At 40.4% G+C, this 16,464-nt stretch overlaps 1 long non-coding RNA gene across 1 annotated transcript in view; it reads left to right on the forward strand.

Moving 5' to 3' along the window:
- LOC123247206 overlaps window positions 1-16,117 on the forward strand; it is a 36,268-nt gene extending 20,151 nt beyond the window's left edge. The window contains exons 2-3 of the long non-coding RNA XR_006506137.1: window positions 972-1,221; window positions 16,005-16,117. This is a non-coding gene — a long non-coding RNA (uncharacterized LOC123247206). The remainder of the gene's footprint in view (window positions 1-971; window positions 1,222-16,004) is intronic.
- Window positions 16,118-16,464: the final 347 nt, after the last annotated feature.

Consider the following 16,464-nt stretch of genomic DNA (forward strand, 5'->3'; position numbering starts at 1 on the left):
GGAAATATTTTCAGATGGAAATATTTTTATAAATTAATAAAAATACATTAAAATACAGATGATATTATGTTTTAAAAGTAAATCACTATGTAGTCTATAGGATTGGGGTTCTCAACTACTGGGTCTGCAGTTTGTGTGATTAGCCTGGCTTTAGAGATGAAACAGGCTCATCTGTCACACAGGTAGTAAATGTCTGAGGCAGAATTTGATCTTGGGTCTTCGACTCTTAATAAACCACAACTCTTTCCTCTGTACCATGCTTCTTGCAAACGAAGTGGTTTAGAAATGGGTCTAAGATAAAGAAAGTTTACTTGGTAGTATTTGAACTTAGGTTATTGCGATTCTAAGTCCAGTGTTCTTCCAGCTTCAATTTCATGATTCTGTGACTTCCTGAAATCTATGAACTAATTAATGGTGAGGGCATGTTCATTCAGTGTAATGTACCTGTTGGGAAGCCAGTTAGTCAATAAATATTTGTTAAGTACCTACTGTATGCCTGGCACTGTGTTAATCACTGGGGTTACAAAGAAAGGCAAAAGATGGCTCCTGCCCTCAAGGAGCTTACAGTCTAAAAGAGGAGACAATATGTAATAATTATATACAGAAGAACTATCAACAAAATAAAGTGGAAGTAATCCACAGAAGGGAGGCACTAAAATTAAAGGAGATTGAAGCCATTTCTTCTTGCTTCAAAATCTCTGAGAGATTTGGGGAAGAAGGTGTGTTGAGCAGTTACCAGTATCTTCTTCACATATGGGATGTGTGGAGAGTATCTTTGAGCAGCAAGACTAGGAAATCTGTGGCAGAATCCCTTTATAGATGCTCTTTATAGATCACATTCTATATTATAGTGATAGTATTTATGTATATATATGCATATTGTATATAGAAATTATTTATCTATCTCTCTTAACCTCTTATGTAAATACTCTGTAACCAGAATTCAGAATCTTTCATTTTTCTCTCTTTAGGTGGATGTTGCAAGCTAAAGTATCTCTTCCTTGGCCTTTTTCCCAGTTGAAGAGTTGAAGACCTCTACCCCAGTTCACAGACTTCTCCCGTTGGTGAAAAGCCCTCAATAGCTGCTGGTCCTTTTCTCCCAAGGAAAGCCAATACCTGCCCCTTCCCCAAGGGCAAGGTGCCCTCTGCTATGGATACCGAATCGACATACTCTGGATATTCTTACTATTCAAGTCACTCCAAGAAATCTCACAGACAGGGGTAGGTAAACTTTATTGATTATTCGCTTCTTCCTTATCTGGGAAATGTTTCAGTGTGTGTCCGAGCATTGCCTCCACCACTGATGCTGGTGAAATTGTTTCACAGGTTAAAACATTCCTACTAGAGTGTGGAGGAATTGGTAAAGCCATTGGGAGTTTGTCTCCCTTGACGATACGGGTAACTGGATCCTGAAAGAGCTTTTAAAATGCATGAGGAGTAACTGCCCTGCCAAATTAGATTTTACAGCAAAAGACAGTGGATGGCCTCTTGTTCTTTTCATAATTGATTTTAGATGAAGCTTCTTACATTAGCTGCAGTATTTCTTTCAGTTCAGAGCGCTTCTCTGAGGGGATCACTCTCCTCCTTTAACAATTAACCAGAAATACAAATGCAAAGGGAAAGTGTTCCTTTGCTTTCGTTCCTGTTTGGGGGTGCTCCTATTGACAGTAGATGGGATTGGGGTCTGGGCTTTGAGGTTCTTTGCCTTGTAACTGTGTTGGGTCTTAGGATCACAGATTTAGATTTCCAAGGGACATTTTGGGATCCATTGTCTAACTCAGTGGTTCCCAAATGTTTTTGGTCTACTGCCCCCTTTCCAGAAAAAAATATTACTTAGAGCCCCTGGAAATTGATTTTTTTAAAAATTTTAATAGCAATTAATAGGAAAGATAAATGCACCTGTGGCCATTACCGCCTCCCGGGATCACTGCAGCACCCACCAGGGGGCGGTGGCACCCACTTTGGGAATCACTGGTGTAACTCATTCATTTGACCCATGAGGAAACTGAGCCACTAGAAAAGGAGAATGACCTGGGCCAGGTCAGCCAAGAGATTTGGGATTTGAAACCAGGTCATCTGATTACAAACCCAGAGCTCTTCCCATTTTGCCAATTGTGTGAGCTGGGCCTTTCATTCTGGCTGTTCTGTTGTCCTAGCCTAGCTATATCAGTAGAGCCCTCCTGGATGATGTAGCCTGTGGCTATGGAACAAAGGTCTTTTCTCTGAGCAAAGCTTACTGGCCTACATAAGGTCTATATTAAAACAGTGCTTAGTCTATTCAGGGCTATTATTACCAGTGGAGCTAATTTTACTCAGATCAAAGGGATGACCTGTTCAACATGGTGCTATCATGGAGTGCTCTGTTAAGAGATGGTAGCCTCTGAACTTCTAATAAGAGACTGTAGTATTGGTTACTATAGTGGATGGGCTAATACAATGCATTAGTTCCCAGGTCCTTCAGAATCAATAATCAGTCTTCAGTTAGGGCTAAGAGGACGCTAGAGCTGTAGATCACAGTCGTCAGAAGATTAAAAAAAAATAAATTGGAGCCATATCACAGTCTAGAGGGAAGAGAACAAGTGGAAGAACTGCATTTGAGAGCAGCTAGTTGACACAGTGGATAGATAGAGCACCAAGCCTGGAGACAAGAGGACTTGGGTTCAAATCTGGCCCCAGACATTTCCTACCTATGTGACCCCCTTTGCCTAGCCCTTACCTTTTTCTTAGAGCTGTTACTAAGACGGAAAGTAAGGATTTAAAGGGGGGTTGGAGGGAGAAGTCTTGGATTTTAGCTTTAGTTCTGTTTCTTGCTAGTGACTAACCCAGGACAAGCCAATCTCTGAATGGCAGATTCTTCTTCTGTATAATGGGGATAATAATACCTGCTTTAGAGCTATGGACCTGGGAAGATCTGAGTTCAAATGTATCCTCAGACTCTTATTAGCTGGGTGACTAGTAAGTCACTTAACCCTGTTTGCCTCAGTTTCTTTAACTGCAAAATGAGCTGGAGAAGGAAATGGCAAACCACACCAGTAACTTGGCCAGGAAAATCCCAAATGGGGTCACAAAGAGTCAGACACAGCTGAAGCAACTCAACATCAAAAACTACCTTGATTTCCTTTTCAAGAATGTTTAAGAAGCATCAAATGATATATGTTAAAGCCCTTTGTTGCTATTACAATGGGGCAGCATGGCATAGTGGATAGAAGTCTTCAGGAAGACTTGGAGGAGTCCTGCTTCAGATACATGTTGGCTCTGTGATGGAAAAGTTCCTTAAGCTCTTGAGTGTCCCAGGTAATTCTGTAGACCATAAATGCAGAGAAGGTGCTAATCTGAATTGGTAGAAGGTGTTTCCTCATTCAGGGAGCTCCCCTTCCCAGATAAAATCAGAAATCTGGTCTGGAAATCCAATATGAAAATGCAGTATTCATCTCAGAACCTAGAAAAGGCTTTTCTAAGAGAAATGTCAGGTGAAAGGGACCAAAGAGAGACTCGCAACTCAAAGCCGTCAATCTAAGGTTGCAGGACTCTCATATTGGAATATAGGTTGGAATTGGATATTGAGGTTTTGCAAATAATTATAAACAAAACAAAACTGATTACAACAGAGAAGAAGCTGTGGAATTTGGAAAGCCTTTTCGCACAATGAGACAAGTTAGGGCATAGATGTAAACAGTTGGATAAACATCTCAGAATGCTGGTAATGACTACAGGCTTACATCCTTAGTAAGTATGCCTAGGAAAGCATTTACCTTGTCAACATACTCACCATTTCTTTTCTTCCCCCAAATGATATAAACCCAAATTTTGAGGGATTTAAGATTTGCTTCTGCCTTTTTTTTTGGGGGGGGGCATTTCAATGATGACTTGAAGAGGATGGACTGTTCACTCTGATTCTTAGCCTGGAGTTCTCTCTCATCTCACTCAGCCTGTTGATACTAAATCCATTTTTTTTAAACCCTTACATTCTGTCTTAGTATCAATTCTAAGACAGAAAAGCAGCAATGGCTAGGCAGTTGGGGTTAAATGACTTGCCTAGGGTCACACAACTAGGAAGTATCTGAGGCCAGATTTGAACCCAGGTTCTCCCGACTCTAGGAATAGCATTTTATCCACTATGTTACCGAGCCACCCCCATCTAATCCATTCTTCAGAGCTAAGCTAAAATACCATGTCTTCTATGAAGCCCTTCCTTCTGCCTCCTTGAAGTAAGCCTTGATCTAATATCTTAGCATATATCCCTCATATATATATATATATACATATATATATATATGAAGTCAGAGCTTCATTTGACTTCTTTTTCTTATATATATATATATTTGAAGTCAGAGCTAGATTTGAATCCTATCTTTGGCTACATGAATAACCTTGTGAAAGTCATAGATCTGTTTCTTTTTCTATAAAAAGGAGGGAGCTGGACCAGGGCATGTCCCTTCCAGCTTCAAATCCCATGAAATTATTCTAAGGCCATCTAGACTGTGATGAGATTTATAGATGTGCACAATTGACTAGCTGCCCAAACTGCTGAGCTCTAACCACTCTATTGAGTGAATGAATTCTGCGACTGAGGTATATTATCTATGTGCTGTGGAGATTACGGACCCCCTAGGACAAGGGATATATTTTATAGATGGTGCATAGCAATGTGTCCTTTATCAGTGTTCCGAGCAGTAATAGTACCTGTCCAAGGACTAGTTAATGAGAAGGCTCCTCGATCCATCCAAGCAGAGAGCATTACCCAGGTGTCATGTCCATGAAAACCGAGTGCAAGTTTTTATTTTTAGACATGCTCAGAATTTGAATAGATCTGAATAGGGCNATTTGAAGTCAGAGCTAGATTTGAATCCTATCTTTGGCTACATGAATAACCTTGCGAAAGTCATATATATATATATACATATATATATGTATATATCCTATTCTAACTGGCATTTATTTGTGTAGACAATTTATTAAACACATTCTCCACTAGATGTTTATAATTTACACCTAAAATTATTGTTTAAGTTTAACAGTTTTTCTCAAAGCAATCCTGTGATGTGGGTAGTGCAAGTCTTCTCCCCATTTTACAGATGTAATCACTGAGACCTGAAATGGTTAAATGACTGACTCAGGATCATATAACTATGTGCTTAAGGTGGGACTTGAACCCAGGTCTACCTCAAAAACTCAAATATTCTTTCTACTAGGAAAGCATTGTGGTACAGTGAATAGAGTGCTATGATTGGACCCAGAGGACTCATGTTCAAAACCTGGCCCTGCCAGTCACTCTTGTCACTCTTTTTCTCCTCCTTTGTAAAAAAAGGAGTTTGGACTATAAGGTCTCTTTAAGGTCCCTTGGAGCTCTAAACCCTAGATCCTATGGTATCATCCTACAAGCTCCTTATAGGTCATCTTTCTTTGTGTGCCCCTCAATGCTTGACCCAATATGTTGCAAATAGATGTTAGCTGTTGTTGAGTGAATAATTGCTTGTGGTTCCCTCATGCCAAATTGCATGCCACCCTCTCATGCATATTGAAGGGCCTTGGCCCTACTCTTTGGCCCTCTGAGATATCTAGATGTTGATAAAACTTCTGGCTTAATGAAAACAGTTTGCATTTGGAGTCACAGGAGGTGTTTTCCTCCAAGCTGCTCTATTCCCCTTTAGTATTATCTAGAGCATTTTGCTGGACCGCTTGGGGCTTTAAATATTTCTTCATCTGTAGAATGAATTGGAGTTAGAGGGGCGGTGTGATACTTTGAAAAGAGCAGTAGATTTGTTTCAATTCCCACTTCTACTACTTTTTCCCTGTGTCACCTTGGGTTAAGTCACTTAAACTCTCTAGGCCACAGTATTCTCATGTGTAAAAGAAAAGGATTGAGCTGGATGTCCTTTGAAGCCATCTCTAAGGCTATGATCCTAATACCCTCTAACTAAATGAGATCAAAAGGCCCCTTTCAGCTTCAAACCTATGATCCTATCATCCTTACATTCACATAACATTTTCACAGTCCAAAGAGGAGTTTAATATAATCTCATCTTGGCCCTAGGAAGGGAGCAGTCTAGGTTTCATTATTTCCATTTTACAGAGGAGAAAACTAAGGCCTGTAAGTTAGATATATTGGCAAGTTCACATATCTAGTGAGTGAGAGAGGCAGGACCTGAATCTACTTCTTCAGGAGCTATTCAGAACTCTTTCTTCTATCCCCACTAGCTTTGCACTATAGCATCATATGGTTCATTATTGAGCACATTTAGTCATCTATACATTGGAGATCCTTTTCTCCAGTACTCAGTGATTCTATGAGATCTTGACATTTCTGCTAGTGAAAGATGAATATATATATATACTTGGTCATGAATTCAATCAAATATCTATTGAGGTCAAGAGACATAGGAAGTAGCTTGGTATTAAGAGCACGGGATTTGAAGTCAGAGCTAGATTTGAATCCTATCTTTGGCTACATGAATAACCTTGTGAAAGTCATAGATCTGTTTCTTTTTCTATAAAAAGGAGGGAGCTGGACCAGGGCATGTCCCTTCCAGCTTCAAATCCCATGAAATTATTCTAAGGCCATCTAGACTGTGATGAGATTTATAGATGTGCACAATTGACTAGCTGCCCAAACTGCTGAGCTCTAACCACTCTATTGAGTGAATGAATTCTGCGACTGAGGTATATTATCTATGTGCTGTGGAGATTACGGACCCCCTAGGACAAGGGATATATTTTATAGATGGTGCATAGCAATGTGTCCTTTATCAGTGTTCCGAGCAGTAATAGTACCTGTCCAAGGACTAGTTAATGAGAAGGCTCCTCGATCCATCCAAGCAGAGAGCATTACCCAGGTGTCATGTCCATGAAAACCGAGTGCAAGTTTTTATTTTTAGACATGCTCAGAATTTGAATAGATCTGAATAGGGCAGTTGAATACGAAAGGGGCTCTGCTTTTTGAGTCATTTCAGTAGGGGTCCGATTTCAAAAGAGGAATGAGAAAATGGTTCTGAACTTGATACGACTGATGACATTGTGATTACCCTCTCAGGGTAGTCCAGTTTCCAGGTTGATGGACAAATGTGAACTGTCTAGCTGTTGTCTGAGTTTTGTAGCCTAGTTGCAAAGCTCTGGTCTCAGGAGAGTTTCCAGTTAGCTTGCTGGGAATTTTGGGGAAGATTTTGTGTGTGTGTGTGTGTGTGTGTGTGTGTGTGTGTGTGTGTGTGTGTAGATTTGTATTTCTCCTTCACTTTTATTCTAGAGGGATTTAGAAATGATTGAGACTTGAAGGGTAGAAAATTGAAGAAAATTCATTGGAAAGGAAGAACTCTTCCCTGGTAGAGACCAATCTGTCTTTTTCAACTGTCATCTACCACATAACCCCAGGTGACGTGGAAACAGGCTTGGAGCTGATGGTGGATTAACCTAGAGATGATAAATCAGGCAGGACCTGAAGGAAGGCCTATGCCTAGGGTCAAAGGAGAGAAAAAGGGGGGACCTGCTTATGATGGTAAAGGAAAGGGAAAGATTAATTAAGGAGGGTGAGGAAGTGACAGCTGGGTGAGCACAGGAAAAATCCCATGGTGAAAAAACCCCCACCTTCTCAGAAAAGGCTTATTGGAGTACAGAGCCCCAGAACTGGGGTTGCCTGTAGAAGGAAAGGAAGAAGGGGTAGTAGCCGGTCCCCAGCTTAACTTGAATACCACTCATGTTCCCTAGCTATACATATGCCAGCAGAGAGGTTGGTACACACCCTTACAGATTTTATCTGTTTCTCACGTGCACACAAGATATTCAGATATATTTAATTGGTACCTATCTTAACAGGTTAGTAGAGTGGACAGAACATTGAAATTGGACGAAGATCTGAATTCCAGTTCAGTTTGGTGGCTTTGCTAGTCATGAAGTCTTGGACAAGTGATTGAATCATAGAATTTCACCTTTGGAAGGGACCCCAGAGTCTGTCTTCGTATTTGTTCAGTTGTTTTCAGTTGTGTCTGACTCTTCATGACCCTGTTTGGGGTTTTCTTGGCAGAGATACTACAGTGACTTGCCATTTCCTTCTCTAGATCATTTTACAGATAAGGAAACTGAGGCAAATAGAGTTAAATGGTTTGCTGAGGGTCATCCAGCTAGTCAGTATTTGATTTTTTTTTAAGGTTTAAATATTTTATTTTTTTAGAATCATCAGTATTTGAGATGGGACTTAAACTCATAAAGATTAGTCTTCCTGACTCCAGGCTATCCTCTGTGTCATCTTGCTTGTTTATAGACCTTTAATGAGAAGAAACCTATTTTCTGTCATTTAAGCACTATGAATCAGGTCCCTTCTCTGTTAAATGGGTATAGGAATACTGGCATTGACTACTTCACAGGAGAGTTGGGAGACTCAAATGAGATGATATATCTAAAACTATAATTAAGGCACTATATACATTTAAGGTATTGTTATTATTTCTCTATCTCCTCCTCTTTTTCCCTTCCTAATATTTATAAGAACAATTTAAAGTTTGCAAAGTACTTTATAAATATTGTATCATTCAATCCTCCTAACAACCCTTCAGGGGAGGTGCTATTATTATCCCTGATGGCAAAAGTAAGGCAGACAGGTTAAATGACTTGCCCAGGGTCATACAACTAGTTAGTACAGAATTGCTGATAGGGGGAGCAGCTGGGTAGCTCAGTGGATTGAGAGCCAGGCCTAGAGACGGGAGGTCCTAGGTTTGAATCTGGCCTCAGACACTTCCCAGCTGTGTGACCCTGGGCAAGTCAATTTACCCCCATTGTCTTCCCTTACCACTCTTCTGCCTTGGAGTCAATACACATCCAAGATGGAAGGTAGGGGTTTAAAAAAAAAAAAAAAGAATTGCTGATAGAAATATCTCTCTGCTATCATAGCTGCACATAAGTAAGTATAAGACAGTGGGGTGAAATGGAAAAAGCACTTGGAATCAGAGGGAATCAGTTCAAATCCTAACTGAGCTACTATCTGTGTAACCTTGGGCAAGTCGTTTAAGCTCTCTGAGCTTCCGTTTCTTAGGATTATTAATAGCACCTACCTCACAGAGCTATTGGGTGTTTCAGAGAACATGATGTCTATAAGGTGTTTTTGTTGTTCAGTTGTTTCAGTCATATCTTACTCTTCATGACCCCTTTTGGGATTTTCTTGGCAAAGGTCCTAAAGTGGTTTGCCTTTTCCTTCTCCAGCTTTATGTTAAAGATGAGCAAACTGAGGCCAACCGGCTTAAGTGACTTGTCCAGAGTCACACAATAACTGAGGCTGGATTTGAATTCAGTTCTTCCTGACTCTAGGCCCAACACTCTATTCACTGCACCACCTAGCCGCCCCATAAAATGTTTTGCAAATCTTAAGTGTTATATAAATGCAAGCTATTAATATTACGAACCCACAGAGATACAAACCATTGTACACATTTATAGGTACATAAACCACTAATGAGATGTAGTGTGGCATAATAGATGGAGACCTGGGCTTTTGGGGGTCACCTGCAAATTTAGTTCTGGAAGGAGTGAGGTATTCCATGACTTGCCACCAAATAATGGCAAAATAGTGATGTCAGTCAGTAAACTTTAATTAAGTGGCTACTATGTGCCAGGCACTGTGCCAAGAGCTGGGCAAAAGGCAGTGAGGAGTTCACAGTCTAATGAGGAGAAAACAAGCAAACAAACATGTTCGAGCAAGTTAAATACAGGAGAAACAGGAAACATTTGAAAAAGGGCAGGCGCTAGTGTTAAGAGAAGTTGGGAGAGACTTCCTGTAGAAGATGGGATTTTAGTTGGAACTTTAAGGAAGTCAGAGCCAAGGATCTCTTATCTCCAGGCCAGTGTCTGGATTCACTGAGGCACCCCGATGCCCCCTTTTTGCCTTTTGTGGGTGCCTGACATAGAGTAGGTACTTAACAAATGTTGATTGATTGTAGAACCTCGTTATTAGGAAACTCAACACCCTCAAACTCAGGCTTACATGATTGGCAATTGAAAAAATGAAAGCAGAAAAATAGGTAAAATAAATATTTTAACTACACTGTAAAACTGTGCCATTTTCCCAAACCGAGAGAGTCTCAGGGCACTTAGCCTTATCTTGCTCATTCGCACTCTGACAAGCGTTAGTGTGAGTCATTACATTGTTTTGTGCCAGACATTAGCTCCTGTATCAGTCTTGTCCAGAATTCTAGCTTGTAGCAACAGAGCAGTGTTTCTCTTTGTTACAATAACGCTATTTAGTTATTTTTAGTGGCCTTGATGTACAAGAGTAGTGATGCTGGGAGCTCTGATAAGCCTAAGAAAAGTCCAAGAGTGCCGAAGTTTGTTTGTATAAGAACTACTTGATGGGGGTCGATATTACAAGCGATTTTCAGCTTATGGGAAGGGTCTTGGAATGTATTGGTCTCATAGACAAGGTCCTACAGTAGGTGGAGATAAGAGTGAGGACATTCCAAGCATTAGGAGACAGCTAGAGAAAATTTCTGGAGCTGGATGTTATAAAGATCAGCCTTCATTTCAGGGAGAAGTCAGAGGGTCTGAGTTCAAAACCTAACTTTATTATTATTTTTTTAAACCCTTAACTTCTATGTATTGGCTCCTAGGTGGAAGAGTGGTAAGGGTGGGCAATGGGGGTCAAGTGACTTGTCCAGGGTCACACAGCTGGGAAGTATCTGAGGCCAGATTTGCAAATCCTAACTTTAGTGCTCACTACTGGTATGACCATGATACTTAATCCCCTTGAACCTCAGTTTTCCCATTTGTAAAACGGAGGACATTTGACTAGATGGGTTTCTAGAATCCCTTCTGGATCTGAGATGTTGTGGATCTATAAATATTGTCCCCTACCTCCTGAGGATATCTGGCAGGTCTAAATTGTTTTCTAAGGTCTGTGATATTGGGTGTTACAGTTATATTCTTCAAGATAGCACTGATGTCCTGTGAATGTGAATGAACACCTCTGAGCATTAGAAGAGCCCTGGGACCTTTTTTGGCTTGTCCTGGAAGTTAAGAAGCGGTGATGTAGGCTCCTTTGGCTATCAAACAGCCCCTCTAGTATTCATAAATCAGTCAAACATTTGTTAAGTATTTTCTTTGTGCCATTAAAGTGTAAGCTCCCTAAGGGCAGACACTACCTTTTGCCCCTTTTTTTTTCCTTCCATCTTAGACTCAATACTGTGTATTGGCTCCAAAGCAGAAGAGTGGTAAGGGTAGGCAATGGGGGTCAAGTGACTTGCCTAGGAACACACAGCTAGGAAATGTCTGAGGCCAGATTTGAACCTAGGACCTTTTGTCTCCAGGTTGGTACCTGGATTCACTAAGCCACCTAGCTGCCCCCTTCTGCCCTTTTTGGCATATTGTAGGTGCTTAATAAATCTTGACTGATTGCTAGATACTCTGTTGAGTGGGTAGCTAAGTGGTGCTGGGCCTGGAATCAGGAAAACCTGATTTCAGATCCAGCCTCAGATTATTACTAGCTGTATGGCACTGGGCAAGTCATTTAAGCCTATTTGCCTCAGTTTCTTCATCTGTCAAATGAGCTGGAGAAGGAACCAGCAAACCATCCCAGTATCTTGGCCAAGAAAAGCCCAAATGGGATCACATAGACCCAACTGAAAGGACTGAACCACAACAAAAATTCTAAATATTGAATACAAAGATAGAGGCAAAACAGCCCTGAAGGAGCTTCCATTCTAAGGAGGAAGACAATCTGTACAGCATACAGTTGTTATCTCTTCCATGTCAGGAGGTTTAGGGGCACAATGGCCAAGATCTAGAAAATGCAAGTAAAAATTTCTCTTATCAGAGAAGTCTGATTTTTTTCTTATATGCAGTGTTTATAGGACGTTATTCTAAATTTTGGGCTAAGTATTTGGTCATCAGGTTAATGTCATGTAATATGATCTATTTTGTGTATTTCTGAGTTTCTGAACTTTTTCTTTGTCATCTACTGGCCTTCTTGTGTCCTCTGTGACTTCTGTAGAATTCCCCCCAAATTCTCATTTAATTTCTTATGCGGATCTGAAATATATGAAACCTCAGTGGGGAAAGTTGTGATGAGGAAGAGATAAGAGTTTATCCAAGTGGGCATTGGGTAGTTTTATAGGGGAAGTTCAGAGATCAGGGAAGACTTCTTTTTAACTGGCGACCTGGGAGAAAGTTGTTTTTACAGGTCATCTCCTTTAAAAACAAACACCATTACAATGACTTGGTTCACTATGATAGGTGGGCCACCTTAGCCTGGCCAGTGGTCCATTGCAATGGTGACCTTTGGTGATTTTGGCTTCCTTTGTGAAAGCTTTTATCTAGTTAACCTCCTTAAAACACAAACAAAAAACCACCTGATAACTGTTTGCATAGCACTGCAGAAGAGGGAAAAGAAGAAAATAAAGACATTCATTGGAATCTTCTGGCTAACATTCATTTAGCTAATCAGTCAGACTGGAAAGCTAGGAAAATCAGTTAACCTGATCATCTTGGAGAGCTCCAAGCTCCAGGGTCTATAGGATAAATAAAACTTCCTTTAATCAGATAGCGATCCCTTTATCAGGATCTCCCTGATTTTTATCAAAGGATTATTAAATTCTAGAGAATTTCTTGCTGTATTGTTGTTGCTCTCAGTTGCCTTAGAAACAAGTAGGACTGGGAGGAGGAGCGCCTGGCCCTGTGCCATTTCTCTCAGGAGACATTAGGACCACTGCCAGAGAACTAGTCATTCCAGTGACATTCTCGAACAATAGAAAATTTGAGGGGCAACTGTTGGGAGTATATAAAGAATCCACATTTAGAGTCCACAGAATTTGTTGTTCAGTCATTTCAGTTGTGTTTGATTCTTCACCAATCCCTTTTAGGGTTTTCTTGGCAAAGATATTAGAGTAGTTTTCCATACCCTTCTCTGGCTCATCTTACAGATGAGGAAACTGAGGCAAAAAAGTGTTGAGTGGTTTTCCACTTTCCTCTCTAGCTCATTTGACAGATGAGGAAACCAAGGCAAACAGGTTAAGAGACTTATGCAGGATCACACAGCTACTAAGGGTCTGGGTCAGTTTTCAGCTCATGAAAATGAGTTTTCTTGGTTCTCAACCCAGTGCTCTCTATCTACCAAGCCATCTTGCTGACCTCTGCTACATACCAGTTGTTTAACCTTGGACAAGTTTCCAGGTTTCACTTAAGTTCATCTGTAAAATAAGATTAGTTGGGGCAGCTAGGTGGCTCAGTGGTTGGAGAGCCCCAGGCCAAGAGACAGGAAGTCCTAGGTTCAAATGTGGCCTCAGATACTTCCTAGCTGTGTGACCCTGGGCAAGTCACATAACTCCAATTGCCTACCCCTTACTGCTCTTTTGCGTTGGAAACAATATTTAGTATTGATTCTAAGGTGGATGGTAAGGGTATTTTTAAAAAATGAGATTAGACTAAATTATTTCTACCGTTCCTCTTCCCCACCTTCATCTCTTCTCGCTTGCCTTGTGGTTTCCCATGGAATTTTGATAGTCTTTCTCTGTATCCCCAGTTTAACACAGTGGCTAGCACATAGTAGGTGCTTAGTAAATTTTTTTATTATTAGATTTTGGTTTGTACAGGACTACCAATAAACTATAAGCTTCCTCCTGGCAGGAACTGACTTTGTCTTTTTATTTCTAGCAACTAAGAGTGCCTGGTACGTAATAGGCATTTAATAAATGTTTGTTGATTGATACATAAAATCAGAAGGCTCCAATTGGGTATACATCTTGGTAAGTTAGTAAATCAGTTGTTACCATTCTCTTCCTCTTGAAATTACTTTGTTTTTATTTTATACAAAGAAAAAAAGGTTGGGGCAGCGAGGTGGCTCAGTGGATAGAAGGTCAGGGCTAGATGGGAGGTTCAAATCTGGCTTCAGACACTTCCTATCTTTGTGACCCCAATCACTCTTCTGACTCGAAACTGACCCTTAGTATGAATTCTAAGACCGAAGATGAGGGTATTTTAAAAGGAAAGAAGGAAGGAAAATTAAATGAATAAATAGAAGGGTGGCATCATTCCTTAGGAAAGAAATTGCCAAGATGCAGGCTCAGTATTGGCCAGGGTACCAATAATATTTATTATTACATGACAGCTGTGTCTAAATGACCATTAACTTTTTAAAAATTAATTTTTTAACCTCTCTTTGCTGTAAGCTATATGGATTTTACAACAAAGAATATTTTTTTTCCTGTTAATCTCATTTAGTACATTGGGACCATTCTTGGGAATGAGGGCAAGTGCTTGGCTGGCAAGAGAGGCTGGGGCGGAGGAGCATAGGGATCCCGTGGGAAGGAGAGGCGGCCCGCTTATTTATTTACTCAAGCCAACTGAGGGGCCTGGATGGTGGAGACTCTTTGATCCTCAGTTAGCAGCTGTGACTAGGAGTGCCATTTTCCATCTGTGTTTAATGCGCAGGTTGTGACCCCATCTCTCCGTGGGCTTTGCCACAGTGATTGATACCTTCTTGTAGCCTCCAGATTGGATTACTGCAGGGTGTGCTCAAGGATCCCCGGACGACCACCCAGAAAGTTCATCTGGTGTTGGATGTCTATTTTCCTTAAGTAGTTATGACCATTTGGATCACATTTAAAAAAAAAAAAGAAAGAAAGAAGACATTGCCCATTTGCCCTATTTATTTTCTCCACTTCTGGAAGTTTGGGGGAGTTTCTGAGATCAGCTGGTGTCAGGGGAGAATGACTTTCAGGCTTGAACTTGTGGGGTTGATAGTATAACCACATCCTCTGGTTTGGTTGGAGAATCCCTGTCCCTGTCCAGACCAACTCAACATGTAGGGCTGAGAAAAACCAGCATTTTCTAATGCTTGCCTTTGGCCAAGGAAGTAGAAGAGTAACAGTTGACATTTAGATAACAACATGTTAAGAACATCTCCATGCATTTTTTTTAACCCTTCTATCTCAGCATCAATACTGAGTTTTTGTTCCAAGGAGAAAGAACAGTAAGAGCTAGGCTAGGATTAAGTGACTTATCCAGGGTCACACAATGAGGATGTAAAAGAAGTTAGATTTGATTCCAGGATGCTCTCCACCTCCAGAGAAAGAGCTGTTGGAGTCAGGATGCAAATGAAAACACATGATTTTTCAATTGTTTATTTGAGTTTATCTTTTGGGGTTTTGTTTTTATAAGATTACGCACAAAAATGAACAATACGGAAATGTGTTTTACAAGATAATACATGTATAACTCAGATTAAATTGCCTGCCAACACCAGGAAGGGGAAGGGAGAGAAGCTTGATCGTATAATTTAGGAAAATTCATGAGGAAATTTGTTATAACATGTAATTGTTAATAAATAAATATTTTAAAAAAGATTTGGGGGGCAGCTGAGTGGCTCAGTGGATTGAGAACCAGGCCCAGAGACAGGAGGTCATGGGTTCAAATCTGGCCTCAGACACTTCCTAGCTGTGTGACTCTGGGCAAGTCACTTAACCCCCATCGCCTAACCCTTACCACACTTTTGCCTTAGTACCAATACACAGTATTAATTCTAAGATGGAAGGTAAACATTTAAAAAAAAAAATGATTCCAAGACCTCCTGTTTTCAGACCTGGCTCTCTAGCTGCCCCAAATCTGCACACATTCTCATATGAAACGCCCACCTCCCTGTGGGATAGATAACATTATCTTCTCCATTTCATAAATGAGAAAACTGAGGACTAACAAGGATGGAACTTTCCCATAGTCACAGCTAATAATAAGTATCTTCAGGAATAAAACTAGACATGAAAAAACAAGTTTGACCCTTGGGGAATGTAGTGTGGTTTGCGTACAGACAGAAGGAATAACAGTTTCATAAATTCAGAATGAATTGACGCTGAATTTCAAGTTAAAATGAAATGATTTTGAAAGTCTCTTCTGCCCTAAATCCTATGCTATGTTATAATAAACAAGAAGATGGTTATGAAAAAAAATTGTTGTGGCTAGTTATCTTAAAAATATCTATATTGATATTTATCTCTATATCCATAATCACATCTGCATCTTTTTTTTTTCTCCCTCAGAGAGAGAAATAGAGAGAGACACAAATCTCCCCGGAGTAAAGATGGCAACCGTTCAGAAAAATCTGTCACCATTCAAGCCCCTCCAGCAGAACCACTGTTGGGGAATGACTCTACTCGGGCCGAGGAAGTACAGGTAAGGATGAAAGAGGGGTCCGAAATGAAAGGATGATGTGCCCCAGCAGAGGCCCATTTTGGCTTATCCTTTTTCTAAACGCTTATTGCACTATCTTTATTACTCCTGTGGTTTTCACATTTATTTTCTCATCTGTTCATTCATTTTCATCCAGCTCTTCCCATTGGTTTGAGGGCTGATAGCCTGACACTCAGTTGGCTCAGCAAACTGCTTTGCTTCTAAGTGGTGACTTAGCCACATTTTTCATGGTGCTAAGATGTAAGCCAGAATTATTAGGCACCATCAAAGAAAAGGAACCATTTGGGAGTGTTAAAGGAGAGGAATAAC

Source organism: Gracilinanus agilis, chromosome 4, assembly GCF_016433145.1.
Source record: "Gracilinanus agilis isolate LMUSP501 chromosome 4, AgileGrace, whole genome shotgun sequence".
Lineage (NCBI taxonomy): Eukaryota > Metazoa > Chordata > Mammalia > Didelphimorphia > Didelphidae > Gracilinanus > Gracilinanus agilis.